Source organism: Nannospalax galili, unplaced genomic scaffold (assembly GCF_000622305.1).
Source record: "Nannospalax galili isolate Female #2095 unplaced genomic scaffold, S.galili_v1.0 scaffold45, whole genome shotgun sequence".
In the NCBI taxonomy this organism is placed as follows: Eukaryota; Metazoa; Chordata; class Mammalia; order Rodentia; family Spalacidae; genus Nannospalax; species Nannospalax galili.
The window spans coordinates 3,284,175-3,302,967 of NW_008355775.1; the positions used below are offsets into that span (position 1 = coordinate 3,284,175).

The 18,793-nt window shown below is 37.1% G+C and overlaps 1 protein-coding gene across 4 annotated transcripts in view; it reads right to left on the reverse strand.

Annotated features, from left to right (window-relative positions):
• Window positions 1-18,793, reverse strand: part of Atg10 (autophagy related 10) — a 369,433-nt gene that overhangs the window by 122,522 nt on the left and 228,118 nt on the right. The window lies entirely within an intron of this gene.

Here is an 18,793-nt window from a genome sequence, read left to right on the forward strand (position 1 = left end):
TTAAACATTCAATATTTTCCCTTTTTATTCATACAGCAGCTAAAATATCTATCTATTCATTACTTCTAGGGATTTTGCAAAATAAGTAAAAACTACATGTGTTTTAGACAGAACTGACTGATACAAGGATCCGCAAAAATCAGGAAATGGATTCTCATATTAACAGGGATCTCCTATGGATACTTCTGGAACCTTAATGCTTCCTCTAGTCCTTGAAATAAACCACACTCGTGCTTTTTCACTCTCCTGTTGAGTATCAATAATGTTCAAATCACTCTATAGGGTATTAAGCAGAAGGAAAATAAGGAAAACATGATTTCTTGCAGTAAGTACTTACCATCTACTAGGGAAACTAGTAACTTAAAATACTGGGTAGAGAGAGATCTTTGCTAAAGGAAACCCAGAGTGCTCAGATGGTGAGGAGAAAGAAGACACTACAACCCAGTGTCAAGGATGTGGAAAGGGAACTGCTAGGGGCAGAGAAGCCCATGGAAGAACAGGATGGCTTGAAGAGATTCGCAAGAATTTTAGTGAACAATGATTCTTTAATAATTTAGGCAGTTTCAATAATACATCTATATTTAGTGTCCTTTAAACTTAAAATCTTTGAAGAAACAGATTGAGGAAAACACAAGGTGGAAAGACTTCCTGTGCTCATGGATTAGTAGAATACTATGAAAATAACCATCCTACCAAAAGCAGTTTATAGATTCAATGCAATCCCAAACAAAATACCCATGACATTCTTCACAGAAAAAGGAAAAAAAATCTTAAAATTTACATGGAATCACAAAAGACCCCAGATAGCCAAAGTAATCCTGAGCACAAAGAGCAATGCTGGGCGGATTATCATACCAGATCTCAAATGATATTACAGAGCTATAGTCATAAAAACAGGAGGGTCCTGGAGAAAACCCAAATATGACTGCACAAAATTTCAGTCACCTGATATTTGACAAAGATACAAAGAACACACATTGGAGGAAAGACAGCATCTTCAACAAATGTTGCTGGCAAAACTGGATCTCCACAGGTAGAAGAATGAAATTAGACCCACATCTGTTACTCTGTATAAACATCTACTCCAAATGGATCAAAAACTTCAATGTGAAATCTGAAATACTGAAACTGTTAGAAGAAAATATAGATAGTACCCAAAGAACTTTCTAAATCAGACATCAGTCACTCAGAAATTAAAGTCAACAACTGACAAATGGCACCTCATTAAACTAAAAAGCTTCTGCACAGCAAAGGAAACAACCAATTAAATGAAGAGGAAGCCCACAGAGTGGGAGAAAATCTTCACCAGCTATACATCTGACAGAGGATTAATAGCCAGAAAAAAAAGAACTCAAAAAACAAAAATGAAAACAAAAAAAACCCAAAGAATCAAGAAAACAAGACCCAATTAAAAAATGTGTTCTGGATCTGGACAGAGAGCTCTCAAAAGAAATAAAAATGGCTAAGAAACACCTTACAAAGTGTTCAGTCGGTCATGGTGACACACACCTTTAATCCTAGCATTCAGGAGGCAGAGGCAGAGGCAGGTTGGATCTCTGTGAGATTGAGGCCACTACATAGTGAGTTCCAGGCCAGCAGGGGCTACAGGAAAACCCTGTCTTAAAGAGACAAAAAAAAAATTTTCAACATTTTAATGGAAATGTAAATCAAAACTACTTTACGATTTCATCTAACTCTTAGAATGACTAAGATCTAGAGAACAAATGACATCGAATGTTGGAGAGAATGTAGCTCATTCACTACTGGTAAGACTGCAAACTGGTGTAACCAGAATGGAAAGCATTGCCTGTATGATCCAGTTATACCACTCCTTGGCATACACCCAAAGGAATCATCCTACTGCAGAGATACTTGCTTAGCCATGTTTGCTGCTGCTCTTTTCACAATAGCTAAGAGACAGAAACAACCTAAATGTTCTTCAACTGATAAATGGATAAAGAGAATTTGATACAAGATTGGTGTAACTAACCTTGTTGGATGTTTAACAGCCAAATTTTAAGGCCTACAGTAATCTGGTCAGAGGGACTTAAAGGGACAAATTTTTGTTCCCTGCCCTTCAAGGTCAAACAAGTTCCAGGGGAGCATCTCTTGAAATGTCCTGTAATTTTGGAGAGTCACCTGTCCTCTTGTGCAGGGAGGCCATGGAGACCCCAGAAGATGGACTTCAACCAGTGTCCAGTCTGTAAAGAGGAGGGTCAACACAGAGGAAACATTTCCTCCATGCTTCCAAGAGAAGCCCCGGTCAAGCAGGACCTTTTGACTTATCTTTACATAGATGGAACTGGTAAAAGAAAAGCGTGAGGAGCCAGGGACTCCCCTCAAGCCCATGTGACCCCTGAGGACCAAATCCTCATACGACCTTAAGAGTAAAAATAAATTGGTTCATTTGGGCCAACAGTATGGTCTTAAACACTGAAAAGGAAAGTATAACCAAAAATTAAAGTCATCAATATATTTAAAGGGTTCAAGGGATTATACAACTCAGACATTAGATGTAAGTTCTTAGGTTATTTAGACAATTATCTCTCATTGATGATTTTGTTCCTAATAAGACAATTCTACTCAGATGTAAGACTTCAATTCTTGGTCTACAACACTGTAGTGCCCACTTACCACTAAGGGAGGCAACCCACTATTGTTCTAGCCTAAAAAAATTAAATGATGGCTAAATTTGTTTTCTCTCCCTATCTAGAAGCCTTTGAGAGGTAACTGACACTGATTCTACCCACTCCAACAGCTATCAAAATGCCTGAAAACAAATCCTGAGTCCATCACTCTCAAGTTCAGCCCTGGCAGAAAAGAAAAAGAATGAAAAATGAGCTATTACCTTGGTGCTAACCATTGTTCCTTGCCTCTTCAGATATTTTCAGGACCAAAATCCAAAACTAACTCTTACTCTCATACTAATTTTAATCAGTTGTTACTTTCCTTCCCTCCACATGTATACAAGCATCTGTCAACCATCGAGGATCCTGCTGAGATGCATGACGAGGGAACCCCCGCTGTCTGATCAACCCCTAATCCAGATCTCCCCCACATCGACCCTGTCCAGCAGGAAGTAGCACACAAAAGGCTGGAATGTTAAGGTTCAGATAGCCCTGCCCCCTCACCAACAGGGTCTCAAGGACTTCTCAAGTGCCTGAGAAAAGGGAACCTAGCTGATAAGCACCTTGGTCTTTGAAGTCAAGAGAAGCAGACTTTTCTCCACTGTTTGGCCAACACAACAGGCTTCCCCTTTGAGCTCTAAAGAGAACAGGTTTTAACCGTCCCACTCTCCCACTTCCCCCTGCCCAACTTTAAAAAAAATAGATCTTTCCGCCTTCTGCAGGAAGCAGAAGCCTCCCCGTTAAAAAGACTCCAGCTCATGACCCGGGCAGACATTTTCCCTGCCCAGAAGGGAATCTGTCCCATGTTTTCCTTTGCTAATAAACTCTGCTTTCTCCTGATCAACCCTATTCGTCATACAGCTACTTTTTACCTATTAGTCACAACTAGCCAAAGTGCAGGGAATAAGAGACTCCAGAATGCTTGTCTCTGGGTAGGATACCTATATCAAACCTCTGCCACCCAGGGGGTTCAGGGACCATTGTAGAAGAGGGGGCAGAATGACTGTAAGAGCCAGAGGTGGAGGATGACAACAAGAATACGTAGTTTTCCAGGCTTCTGGAAATGTGCGCATATGAACTTACAGCAATGGTGACAGCATGCACAAGACCCATGCAAGGTCAAACGAGACAAAAACCTGGCATATAAGTGGGGAAACGGATAAGAAGCCCCAAGCTTAGCTGAGGAACTCTTGGCAACTAATAACTACTGGAAGAAGCAGAGTTGGTTTTCTTTAAGGGAATGATGCTAAATGGGTTGACCAGGCTCCAGAGGATGGCATCAAATCAAGGAACATTTGGGGACACAAACTTGGCATGATAGGCCTTAACATATATGGGAGAATGCATGAAACCTGGCGGGAGGGGCATAGGGCTATATGAAAGGAAAGGGGGTCTAAATATGATCAAGATGTGTTGTATGAAATTTGTAAAAATTCAGAAAAAACTCAACAAAAAACAAAGAAAAAGAAGATGAGACTTTTTCCTTAGGTCACTTGAAGAAAAAAATATCATGTACTAATCATTAGATCCAAAAGAGTGCAACAGAACTCAGGAAAATATTCAAAAACTAAAAACTGGGGTTGGAGAGATGGCTCTGTGATTAAGAGCACTGGGTGCTTTTGCAGAGGACCCATGTTCAATCTTGAGCACCCACATGGTGGCTAACAAGCCATCCATAACTCCAATTCCAGGGGATCTGATGCCCTCTTCTGACTCCCATGGGAATTGCATGACATGGGCACACTTACATAGATGTAATCGGTACACTCATACACATAAAATAAACACAAATGAAATATTTTTTAAAAAACTAAAAATCACTGTAGTGTTCAGACTCAGAGAATAGCAAGAAATGCAGGACATAAGGGAGAAGCACTAGGTTTAAAATCTGAGCTAAGTTTAAAATTGGGCTTGGCAATTGCTCTCCATGTGACTCTAAGTTATTTTTCTTTTAACTTTTCTTAAAAACTGAGGCTAATAAGCCTTTTCAAATTTTGTTCTCATGAGGTTTATATTAATGAACTCAGTCAGGACCATTAGGGTCACAATAAAAGCTCAGTAAATAATGGGCATCTCTGAGCTTGCACGCCCATATTCAGTAATTCTCAAAGCTAAAGATTCATTTCTGAACTGTTGTTTCTTAGAATTGCCCCCCTGCTTCCACTTCATGCACCATTTTGATATAGTAATACACTAATAGCAAATGTAGAACATTTCTCATGTTTGACTTGAAAAGTTGAACTTTTCCTCAACCTTTATTTTCAATAAATAGCAATGGAATATTTTGATACATTTTCAATAAGTATCTTCATCTTGGCATTTATCTGGCGGCAGGAGACCATTATCTTGTGATAAATAGTTTTATTCCATTGACATTTCCATGTCTGTAAAATGAACAAGATTTATTCATCCAATTAACATTTGAATGTCATGTTTAGCTACAAGTTAAAAACAAGCTGCCTTCAATATCTGTGTTATATTGTTTTCTGAACACATTTATTGAGTAGGGCCAAACTCTTCCCTTAAGATAAGCACTACACATCTCCAAAACATGTGTGTGTTGATTCTGAAGAGGCAAATAAGATCTCAAATACTTCAGCATCAGACAGTAAGCTAACTAATCAAATTATAAAAGACGACATGCTTTTAAAATAATTTTTCCATATTAAAACTAAAAGAAATCATGTAGTAGGATAATAAAATGTTAGAACAGAACTACTAATTTTGAATATTAGGCAACCAACATCTCTGGTAATATACATTTTGAAAATCATGGAGTCAGTTCCTATAGCTGCTCAGAATCCAGGCTTCAGTAGTCACAATCTAGTGCTCTTCCTGATATTCATACTGCCTCTGAGGGCAGTCACTGCAAATGCTTCCTAAGTATACATTAAAGGGGCTGGAGGGATGGCTCAGTAGTTAAGAACACTAGCTGCTCAGGCAGAGGACCTAGGTTCGGTTCCCAGTACCCACATGGTAGCTAACAACAGTCCATATCTTGAATTCCAGGGGATCTGACACCCTCTTCTGACTTGTGCTGGCAATGCATGCACGCAGTTCACTTACATACATGCAAGTAAAACACTCATACACAAAATAAAAATAAATATGCATTAAAATGATAAACAAAATCATGCCTTATCATTATTTCTCCTAACAGAAAATTTTGCAGGTCTAGAGAAGAATGTTGGATTAATATCTGGCAATAAGTAACAGTTTTAATTCTATTTCTTCTTAAAAATATTTTTATTGAATTTTAGTGTATTTCATATAGAACATCTTAATCATCCCCATTGGCTCCCTCTAATAGCTGCCCCAGTGGAATTTATATATTCTGTCATTTGTGTTAAGGCCTATCATGTCATGTTAGTGTTCCCAGTTGTCTCTCAGTTCAAGTTCATCCACTGGGGTCTAGACAGCCTATCTAGAGTCTCTCCCTTTAAGAAGTTCAATTTTGGTCTTCGTAAAACAAGGGATTGTAGATAGGCTGACCAGACCTCAGTGTATAGACTTGCACAGGGGAATGTCTAGGGTCACTGACTTGACACATCGGGCCTTAATACGGATGACAGAGTATATGGGTTTCAGTGGGGGTGTGTGAGAGCATGCCGGTGGGGATGGGGGTATAAAGATGATTAAGATTCTTTGAGATATTCTGTATAAAATACACAAAAATTAAATAAAAACAAATTTAAAGAAAGAAAGAAATATATTCAAAACATTAAAAAAAAAAGATCAACTTTTTTTTCACCCAGCAGTCATCAGCTTCCAATAATTCTTCAACTCAGATTGGGGCATGCTTTCCATTTCCACAGTTCTGTGCTGGGTCTATTTCTTAAAATACTGAATAATCTAAGCATGATTTGCTTATTAGCACTATGAAAAGCCTGTATACTCTGATAGAAGTGTTCATACAGAGTGTAGTAATAAACAGCCTAGAAACAATATGGAAAAACCCAGGACAAAGGTTACAGGATTTTCATGAACTTTTATTAGTAGAATTTAGAGCAGATACCATAATTTTTCAGACATCAAATTTAGAGGAAAATGAACTCTTTAGAATAGAGGATTTAAAAGGGATATGGTCAACTAAGTATAAAAATCATAAGGGTAAAAAATAAACTTAAGGCAAAAAATTAGTACTTTTTTATTTCATAAAACTCCATGCTTTGGTCAAGCAGGACATTTGATTTATCTTCACATAGATGGAACTGGTAAAAGAAAGGAGCCAGGAGCTCCTCCCAAGCCCATGCGACCACTGAGGAACAGATCCTCAAATGACCTTAAGTGTAAAAATAAATTGATTTATTTGGGCCAACTGTATGATCTTAAACACCCAAAATGAAAGTATAACCAAAGAGTAAAGTCATCAGTATATTCCCAGACATTAGGCTTAAGTCTATATAAAAAGTTATTTTGACAATTCTTTGTCATCGATGATTTTGTTCCTAACCAGAAAGTGCTGCTCAGATATAAGACTTCAGATCTTGGTCTCCAATACTATAGTGCCCACCTGTAGCTGAGGAAGACAACCAGGTTATTGTTCTAAAATGATGGATAAATTTGTTTTCTCCCCCTATGTAGAAGCCTTTGAGAGGGAACTGACAATGATTCTAACCACTCCAACAGCTATCAAAATACCTGAAAGTAAATCCTGCATCCATCACTCTAGAGTCCAGCCTTGAAAGCCAAAGGAAAAATGAGGAGAGCTCAATAGAGGGATGCTTTTGGAAGCCCTTGTCAAGAAATTCCAATGGACTCTCATATGAACATTTGAAAATTGCCCTGTTCTTTTTTCTAGCTCACTGATGAGAACTTGTAATGCCAATTACTCTTGCTTTACTTCTCCTTCAAATCTCCTATTCACAATTCAAAGACTTTCTAGATAAGAGTTATGCAATTTGGGAATCTTTTAGATAGACCCACTGAAGGGGTACTCCAATTGCCTCACCCTGCATCCCTGTTCAACATGGAAGAAGCCAGAGCGATCAGAGTCTCGATTCCTTATTGGCAATTTGGGTAACCTCTTCAGAGGATGGTGTGATAAGAATAGGAGGTAGGAAATGGCTAGGCAGTTAGGGTAAAAAGACCCCAAAGAAAAGTAGCCAGTTTCTTGGCTAAAACTCACAATGTCCTTGGGCCTCTTAGCAACATACTCTGTTCCAAAGGCCAAAAATGTCAAAAATATTTGGGAGCTTTTATCTAATCCTTAAAAGATTTTAGGGTTACCTCTTCAGAGAGGGGAATGTTAGAGTAGCCAAAAGCCCCATTTAAAAAAAAAATCAAAGAAGAAGAAAGAGTACATGAAGTTATCAGAAAAAGATGAGGGGGAGACATGGGAGGAGCTAAAGGGGAGGGAGAGGACATGGATTTGATCAAAGTACTTTATATGCATGTATGAAATTTTCAATAAATTATTTATTTAAAAAAATAAATGCATGTAAATTAAAAAAATAAAACTCCATACTTTTAAAGTGATTAAGAATTTTGATGGCTTTAATTTTTCTAGCTTTTCAAAATACTACCTCCCTATTAGTGGTGTTCAGTCTCTTTATCAGTTACTAAGAACACAGTGACTAGTACAAATACATTTCTCTACAAACCTTGATTTTAACTTCATTCCAAAAATTATAGTAGTGGTGTAGCTCAGTGGCAGAGCATATGGTTGGCAAGTACAAGGCCCTGGGTTCAATCCCCAGTATACAAACTCCCCACACTGGTACATTACTGTTTTCTCTATTTCCCATATAGTGAGGCAAAACCAGAAACATAAAGTCACTCTACATCCCTCTGTTTCTCAGCTATCACATAATGAAAACTATGATCTGTCATAGTATTTTAAATGTCTCTAAAGTTTTTACTCTCTTTGTCATTTGTGCTACCTGGGGGTTAAGTTCAGGCCTTCAACAATAGCCTTTGTTGGTCCTTCAGGCTCCAGTAGTGGTTACCTACTCCTGTTAGTTTCAAACACGTCTAATGTGCATTTTCTGTTGAACTCCACTCCAGTTTTCCTCTTCCCACAGTATAAAGTTCAAACACTTAAATATTCTGGCCCCTGCTCACTGGCCTGCCTTCGTTCATGCCGTTCTTCTTTAGGAATCAGCTTGTAACTAAGGCAGCAACTCCAAACACCACACACTCACAGCAGCTACTCAATCCTTCGCCCTATTGGGCTTTTTTCCTAACAAATACCAACCTCTGAAGTGATCCTGTTTACACATTTCTCATTTCCTGCCTTTCCCAACTATGGAGCTCTCTGAATGAAGATCTTGATTATTCTTACTCCTGGGACACAGCAAGTAGTCTGTAAAGATTGCTAAATCCATAGTAAAGGGTGAAGTTTCTACATTTTTTTTTCCTGTTCAGTATAACCATTTCCCATACTGGTTAAAATTCATCATTATGACTTTACCGGTTATGTGATGTTACACTCATGATATGTAGTAATTTTTATTTACTTAAGTTTTCCACTGTTGCTGGTCATTTAAAATATTACCAGCTTTGAAACTCTACCTGGACAAAGTAGTCACAAGCAAGTCACAGCAGTATTTCTTCTTTTCAATTATTTTCTTTTGATAAATTTCCTAGAAAGGAATTACTAAGTCAAAGTGAAAAATAACTGTTTTAATTCAAGACAGAAGAACTAGTATCTCGTTCCTTAAGATTCTCCTTGGGGTAATGAGATAAGTTAATTTTAGAAATAGATATATTATTTGGCACCTACTATATGCCAAGCCTCATTCTAAGCCTTTGTGATATATCAGCCAGCAAAATAATGTTTTGGGGTAAGTTACATTCTAGCCAGAGAGGGAGACTATAACAATAAATAATGAACACAATAAGTGAGCAAATCACAGTGAGCTAGAGGCCAGGTATACCATAAGGAGAAGGAAAAAGCAGACTGAATGCTGACCAAGAGTAGGTTTTCAATTGGAAGCTTAGTGAGAAAATGACTTTGTGAGCAAACACTAGGTGTTAACAATGATAATGCCTAAATGAAGGGAAGAACAGTCGAGGCGAGACTGAATCGGTGGGAAAACTAGAGTGAAACGGAGTATGGGGATTTCTTAGCACTAATGTGGGCGCTTAAGGCCAGCTTCATCAAGCTACAACTCACATACAACTTTCCTATTTAATGTATCATGCAATGATAGTCTCAGAGTTTCGTTAACCATCACCTGTATTTTAGAGTATTTTAGCACTTGAAAAAGAAACCCCAAACAGCAGTCATTCTTTATGATCCCCACCCACACACACCAGTCTGGTTCTAGGAAACCACTAATTCACTTTCTATGCTGAATCTATTATATACACACACCTATAGGTTATGACTATGTGGGTCTTTTGCGATGTTTCTTTCTTACAGACTACTGTTTTCCAAGTTTTCCATGTTGTAGTATATATCAGTAGTCCATTCTTTTTTATAGTTAAATTATTTCTGTTGTATTATATGCCACATTGTATTTATCCATTCACCAGTTGGTGGACATTTGGTACTATTAATAATGATGCTAGGAACATTCATGTAAGAGCTTTTCATGAACATGCTTTCTTTTCTCTAGACTATATACCTAGGAATGGAATTAACAGAGGTAACTCTACTTTTTGAGAAACTGTCAGGTTGTTCTAAATGGTCTCAGTATTTAGTCTCCCATCAGCATATATGAGGCTCCTAATTTTACTACATCGTTCTCAACACTTGATATTACCTTTCTTTTCTAACTATACCCATCGTCATAGGAATGAAGTGATAGCTCATTGTAATTTTAGTTTGCACTTTTCTTCTATGTGACTTTTAGCATACGTCATGTGACAGTCTTCATGGATAAATGTTCATTCAGATCCCTTGAACATTTTTAAGTGGGTTTATCTGTGTTTTTACTGAGTTCTTTATATGGTCTAAATAAAATATCTTTATGACACTGTCTTTTCCCCTCTAGTGATCTAACTACCATCAAACTATAAAAATTCAGTTAAAAATCTTTATGAGATATATTTAGTTGCAAATATTTTATTTGTTTCTAAGGGACATCTTTTCACTTTCTTGTTGGTGTCTTTTAAGGCAAAAAGTTTTAAATTTTGCTGAAATTTAGTTATCTGGTATTTTTCTTATGTATGTGGCTGATGTCATATCTAAACCTTGCCTATTTCAAGATCACAAAAATTTACTCCAATATTTTCTTCTGATAAGACTGCTGACTTTTGAAATGAGATGAGGTTAGCAGGTTTTCAGGAGAGGAATAACTGAGGTTTGATAAAGTTTACGTTCTATATTGCCTTCAAGATTCTGAACTGAATGAAATTCACTTATTTTTCTTGGCTGGCTCTATCATTTTCTGATATCATTTTGTTATTCCCTTTAGGCTTAGTTGGGGGTCTTTGCTACCTACAATCTAGACTTCACCTGGACCAGAATCTTGACTGCTTGGTTCCTTGCCATGTTCCCACCATCCTGATCAGTGTGGGCAAATGCTGGAACTGTAAGATGATATGAGGCCAGAGCTGACACCACAGCAAGGCACACAAGCCTAAGTTGTAGGGACACAGAAGCTCTGAGTGGCTGAAGTTGGCCTGTAAGAAAGAGGAGTGTAGTTGCATTGAAAAAAATGCAGACAAAGCTGTAAGAAATTATCTTTCTTAGCAGAGTCCCTGGCTGAAGTACCAATGATTCTTGGCCAAACTTTTTAATCACAAATGACCCTGTTCTCTTTTCAAACTTAATTTTCTGAACCAACTTGAGTTCTTTCCTTTAAAAAATATTTTATTTATTATTTTTATTTCATGTGTATGAGTGTATTGCCTGCACGTAGGTAGGTGCATCCATGTCATTAGTGCCCATGGAGGTCAGAAGAAGGCATCGGATTCCCTGGAACTGGAGTCATGGACAAATGATAGCTGTCATGTGGGTGCTGGGAATTGAGCCTGGGTCCTCTACAAGGGCAGCCAGTGCTCTTAAATGCTGAACAATCTCTCCAGCCCCTTGAATTCTTTTCTGATAGTTTTAACTAGAGGAAAGATGTTGGGTGTGGTAGCTCATGCTTGAAATCCTAGCACTTGTGAGGACTAAAAAAATAAAAATAAAAAAGGGAAGAAAAACTAGAAAAGTTGAAAATACAAGAGTATAAGCCCTCATGATGACATATCTGAATGCCATCTGTTTGGGATGGTTCTAATAGCTATGACTTCCTGACTGGCCAGACTGTGGTGTCCAGCTTTGAGAAAGCTAAGCTCCCTAGGAAAACCTAGGAAAGTTAATTCACAATTAGAATATCCTTTTCAAAAATACTTGCTCTCAGGATGGAGAGATGGCTAAGTGGGTAAAGTGCTGGCTATGCAAACATGAGGGTGAGAGTTTAGATCCCAGTACTCAAAGAAAAAGCCTGGCAGGTGTGGTGGCCCACCTGTAATCCCAGCTTGGAAGTCAGAGACAGGGGAACTCAGGGTAAACTGGCCAGTGAGACTAGTTCAATTGATGAGCCCCGAGTTCATCGTGAGACCCTACCTCTGCATATAAGGTGGAGAGTGATGAGACACATGATGCCAACCTACAGCCTTCACACACACACGTGCTCCCACACACATGGGAACCATGGGAACATGCATATACATATGCATGCACAACATACACATGCAACAACAAAAATTTGCTCCTTTGTTGTCTATTTGTCTCTGTGTGTATCTGTATGTGTCTGTGTCTCTCTGCATGTATATTTATGCATGTGTCTATCTGTGTGTGTCTGTGTGCATCTGTGGGTCTTTGTTTGTGAGTACCTGTCTGTATGTGGTATGTGGATTGAATGAGAAGTGTCCCACATAGATTCCAAGTATTTGAACATTTGGTTAGTTGGTAATGCTGTTTGGGGAGGGTCATGGAACCTTTGGAAGTGTGGCCATGCTGGAGGAAGCATGTCACTGGACTTTGAAGGTTCACAGCCTTGCTCCACTTTGAGTTTGTAGTCTTTTTTGCTTCCTGTACTATTTGAAGATATAAGTACTTTTTGCTCAGGTTGCCTCTGTTTCCATTCCTCCCTCCACAATGGACTTTTAATCTCTTTGGAACCATAAGCCAAATAAACACTTCTTTCTATAAGTTGCCTTGGTCATGGTGTTTTTATCACAGCAACAGAAAAGTAACTAATATAGTGTGTTTTTGCGTGTGTGTCTATGAATTTCTCTTAATGTTTGTGTGTCTGAATCAATCTCTCTCTCTCTCTCTCTCTCTCTCTCTCTCTCTCATAACCTGGCTAGTTCTCAAAGGCCACCACAAGCCTCTGAAGCACCTCTGGAAGGTCGTCTTCCTGGCAGTTCTGCTAGAGCATAGCAGGCCTGATAGAATTATAAATATTAGAATTTAAGTATGTTAAACTAACCTGCCAGGTCTTAAATATTTAAAAGATAACTGTTACTCAAGATATTCACCTGAGGTTAAGTGACCCCAGTAACGCTGCAATGCTGTCAGTGGGACAGTGCTTTGAAACCAAAACCACCTCAGAGTCAGACAAAGGAATAACTACTTTGTAGTCACAATTAAATCTTTGTTTTTTACTTTCAATATATATTTTTACTGAATGTTTTTATCCATTCCATACAATATACCTTAATCATATAGATGATTTTTAATGAGAGAATTTTTCCATTTCAAATTCTTGATTGAATTTGTTTTATTGTTACTGTGTTTGTTATTATTATTGTGTGTGTGTGTGTGTGTTTGTGTGTGTGCGTGCACATGTGATATACAGCACATGTGTGGAGGTCAGAGTTGCAGAATTTGCTTCTCTTCTTTCACCATGTGGGTCCCAGAGATTGAACCTGGCTCCTCAGGTTCAGCAGTGTGATCCAGCCTCGTGGACTGAGCAGACTGAGCAACTACAGATTCTCAGCCTCTCCAGTGTGGTGCAGCCATTGTTGGACACTACTCAGATTACTATCCTGTGAGCTAATCTGATAAATCCCTATGCATATATATTCATTCTACCAGTTCTGTTTCTTTGGAGAACCATGACTAATACAAGCAGCAAATAACTTTACCTGCTAAGTCATCTCTGGACCTACAATTAATATTTTTTAAAGGTATTCCATCTTATTCCTTGTATTGGGCTACAAACATTTTTGCTGTCACAAGCTGAACTCCCCTCTAATGGGTAACTGTCTGCCAATTTCTAGCCATAAGAACTGGAAGCAGTCAAGTCTACAATTTTTTTTTCTCTGAAACTTGTGAATTTCTTCAGTTTCTGCTGACCATTTACAATGTAAATAATATAAATACATAAAACTTTATCGCTTTGACAATAATGACTTAAGTGTAGGTTCCATCCCCTAAGCCTTCATGACTAACCAGTCATGTCTGGTCATGATTAAAGACACACAAGAATTAGATTTTTCTATCTTTAATACAGAAACAAAAAAATTAAACTAGTCAGCAATAACTTCAAACACTAGCATAAAGAATGGGCACTTCAAATGTATTCAAATGTAATTATTTCAAAATAAAGTGAGTCTTCAGAAATTCCATTGAAACACTGAATAAGCAAAATGTCAATTTCATCATACAAACAGAGCTTAAATAGCACAGAAATACAAAATATTTAGTGTACAACTGTGTTTTTGAAAGCTAAAAAACAGCATCTTAAAGTAAAATATGATAATAAATATGTGGTTAAGTGTGTTAAACACATTATTTTGTACTAACTTGTTCAGATCAAAGGATTTCTAGTCAGAAACTTTAGGCCCTTTTAAGAAGGCACAGTTTTTCTGTCTGGACTCATTTTGGATACAAGATATTCAATAGCACCAATGTTTACATGCTTAGAAATAACACTGAGGGAGAAGCTTAGTAAAATCTCTTAAATACCTGAAACATTGAAATAGAAACCAAATATCTTCAGAAGAAACCCATAAAGTCAACATAGTACACTGAGGTCACCTATTTAACAGGTGCTTATTGACTGCCTACTATGTGCTGGACTCAGCTGGCATGATACATTTATGTTAAAGCAGGGTTCTGTTAGCAACTCAAAATGCCAGTGACAAAAGAGGATGAGACACAGGGCAAAAATTAAATAATTAAAAAGTACAATCTTTAGAACTGCCAGTATCATTTAACATTTCATATAAAATCTCTCAATTGAATAATAACCTACATGTCAAGTAATCCATATATTGCTCAAAATGTGCAGCTTTCTAAATTGTTTCTCAGCACTATTAGTTTTCATGAATTCAATAATATCATGAGATACTTCACTAGTACTACCTGACTCTAGTGAAAGCACATTAAAGTCACCCTTACCCTATTTGCACACGGTTTCACTAAAGATTTTTTTAATTCCTAACATGGTTAAGAGCAATATAAATTATGTATGGTAAGTTTAAGAGTAATGTCTTGGACTTGATCATTAGAAATAAAAAGAAATGAGTGCATTTCTCACAATGAAATACGCCGTTATTCAATAGACTGGCCTTGCACAGAGCTTTCAGAGATATAAAAATTCATGTCCTCCTCCACAGGGAGGCAGAGATGATGCTCCACCAAAGGAGAAAATTTGTTTTTGCTTGAGCAAGAAAATTATACTGTGATATGAAATGAGTGTAATTGTTCATGTATATTCACATCAGCTACAAAACTAGCTAATTCTGTAATTTTTTTATTTAGTCCTACAAACATTGACTACTTTGTATCTTTATTAATCTCAAGGAATCTGAGTGGAAATTATAAAAATACAGATCAGGGTAATTTCTTTTCACTTATATATACTACCAATAATTAACCATTTATATATGCTACCAATAATTAATTTAATTAAAACTCATAGAGTTCTTAAATTTCAGTTCATGATTTGAATGACAATATGCAATGAAAGTAAGTTATGGAATTTGGGTCCTGACTCCGTAGTCTTCTTTGCACCCTTAATAAGTTTTTAACCCCGGAAAGCACTCAGTTTCATATCTGTGCATGAAAATAAGAACATTTCCTATGTTCCTATGTTATTGTATCTTGATACAGAGTGCACCTAGCATGACTTCAGAGTACTCAGTGCCAAATCCAGTTACATATATTAGCTGAAAATCCCCAAAGCTCTCCTATGAAATAGGCACTATTGTTGCCTCATATTTACTTTTAGGTGATGAAGGAAGGAAACAGCAAGGCCTGGCACATTGAGCAAGTTTGCAGCTAGTTAAGTAGTAGAGTCAGCAAAGCTTTCTGACTCCAGACGTTGCATTTTTTTTGTCACTACCTTGTATATGTCTAGACACAGGAGCTACTTGTAAACTGTAATATGAAACAGATACTTTTGTTGTTGTTTTGCTACTAGTGGTCTCTACCAATGCTGCCTAAGTTATGGATATCTAGAATTTTGTCCTTCCTGGTTTTCATTATAGACCTGGTCTGCCCCTCTCGCTGTGCCACAGTATGGAGAAAGCCTACGCCCTGCCAGGGCTTTCTTGATCACCCTGCCCAAGGTCATATCAGCCTTCAGTATTTTGGTATCAGTGTTTATCTCTCTTAGGGTCCTTAGCATATTGTACTTCTAACACTGGATTTGAGTCTGTTTTATTTTCTTTAGACTGTAAGTTCCTCAAGGACATAATTAATCTCTGACCTCCTTTATTGAACTATGCATTCTAAAAACATCATACCATATGTATAATATTGAAACATATAGATAGATGAAAATTCAACATTACTATTAGAGAAATAGGCACAATTCTTACTAAAATTAAAGACAATAATCATAATTCTAAAATTCACTATCAATCCTGTCCTCTGAGGGTTTTTTCCCCCTTTATAGAAAATACCTCATGCAAATCCATATAAGCAAATAGAGTAGATGTTTAAATTTTCAATATCCAAACATATTTCCAATTTGGGAGAGAAATTATGAAATAAGTGGAAGGCAGGGCTCTACTTCTCCACGAAAGCCAAAGGGCTTCAGTCCGTTATCATAACTGTGACACCTGCATTCACTTGGTTCTGATACATTTCCAATTCCTTTTCTGCTTTTCATGGTCAGGTTCAATTATTTTCAATATTCTTAATATAGCATTTTAAAAGCCTTATTTAGTAACTGTTTATTCATAACGATCAGCTTCAGTTTTTAAAATGTTTGTCTGATAATTAGAAAAGTACATGCAATATTTTTTTAATTATTTGAGAAAATGTATGTATGTATTAGTTTATTTTTATAAGATGTATTCCCAACAGCACATATAAGAGCAATTCTAAAACACCTTAAACTACCTATGACTTAAGAAACTCCTTATTTCAATTATGTAAAGCATTTAACCTAGAAAAACTAATAAAAAGATTTTTTGAGGAATTGCTGAAAAAGAAACTATCTTAAGTGAAGCAACTCTGACTGTAAGATACCAGGGGCACCAACTCTGCGATGTCATTATTGATTAAGGGTTCTAGAGAACAAAAAGACCCAATGGATATCTACAACTTTAGGTTTCTTGGTTTCTAAACAGAAGGCACTCACAATCAATCCTGTCCTCTGAGGTTTTGATCCCAGCCTCCAAGCCTGGTACCCCAGTTCTCAGGAGTTTGGACTCTTGGATTTTCTTAAACCTCAGTGTTCTAGAACATGAACTCCTGTTACTGGTACCTTAACTATCCTTACTGTACATCCGACTTGGCTTCTCCCCATAGAGAACACAGCCTTCACATCTTCCAACAGAGCAACCAATATAATAGGGATCAGAAGAACTCTGTTTTAATTACTTTAAGCAAGGATAAACAATTATCTATTTCCAAGTTGAGCAACAGTTTTTATCCATTTATTCTTAATTTTTAAGCTATTTATTTTTATTTAATGTGTATGAGTGTCTTGCCTACATCTACATAAGTGCACCATTGTTAGGCAATATCTGTGGAAGCCAGAAGAGAGTGTCTGATCCCCTAGAACTGGAGTTAAGGATGGCTGTTAGCTGCCATGTGGGTGCTGGGAGGAGAACCCAGGTCCTCTGTAACAGCAGTCAGGGCTCTTAACCTCTGAGCCACCTCTCAAGTCCCTCCCCTCCACATTTATTTTCAAAATAATCTAATGCTGTGCACTAGTAGGAACTCATATTTTTTCAAATATTAATATTTCTTCAATAGTATATATTAGTTGTACAAAATGGTGGGTTTCATTATGACATTTTCATGTATATAAATATGATATAATGGTTGTACCCTCCCCTCATTTTTCACATTTTCTCCTCCCTCCTGTTGGTCCCTCTCCTGTTCTATAATAGTCCTCTTTCTGTCTTCCTGTCTTTCTTCCTTTTCTTTTTAGATCCCATATATGATAGAAAACATATGTCTTTCTAGGTCTGGTACTTTAACATGGTCTCTACAAATCATTTTCCTACAAATGTAATGATCTTGTTCTTTTAAAAAAAATTTTACTTGTTTTGCCTGCACAAAAGTGCACCCATGTGTGCAAAGCCCGTGGAGGCCAGAAGAGGGAATCAGATCCCCTGGAACTGAAGTTTTGGACAACTGTTTGTCACAATGTGGGTGCTGAGAACCGAACTGGAGTCTTCTGCAAGAGCAGCCAGTTCTCTTAACTGCTGATCCTTCTTTTTAACCCTGATTCTGTTCTTCTAATGGCTTTACTGTACATATAAGCCACATTTTCTTCATCCATTCATCTGCTGATGGGCATCTAGGCTTCTATCATGATGTGGCTACTGTGAACACTTCTACTGTAAACATGTACGTGCAGGTATCTGGCTTTATTATATGCTGACTTTTATTTCCTTCATTATGTATCTAGAAGTGGCACAGCTGGATCACATGGTAATTTAATTTTATTGTACTTTTTTTGATTAATCTCTACATGGATTTCCATAGTAGCATTAGTTTACATTCCCACCAAGAATATATGAAGGTTCCTTTTCCTTCATGTCTACAGCATCACTGTAAACATTCTTTTGGACGTAGCCATTCTTTTTTTTTTTTTCAATAAAAGTTATTTATTAAGTAGCATTTTTTTTTTAAGTTACAGTTTTAACAATATACAAAATGTTACAGTAATTCAGATTTTTTGGCATAATGATCACAGATTTGACAAATACATTTTATATCTCATAATAGCGATGAAGATTATACAAAAGCTAAAAGCTATATGATAAGAATAAATTCAATTGTCACTTAAGTATCTAAAGCTATTTTCCTTTGCGTT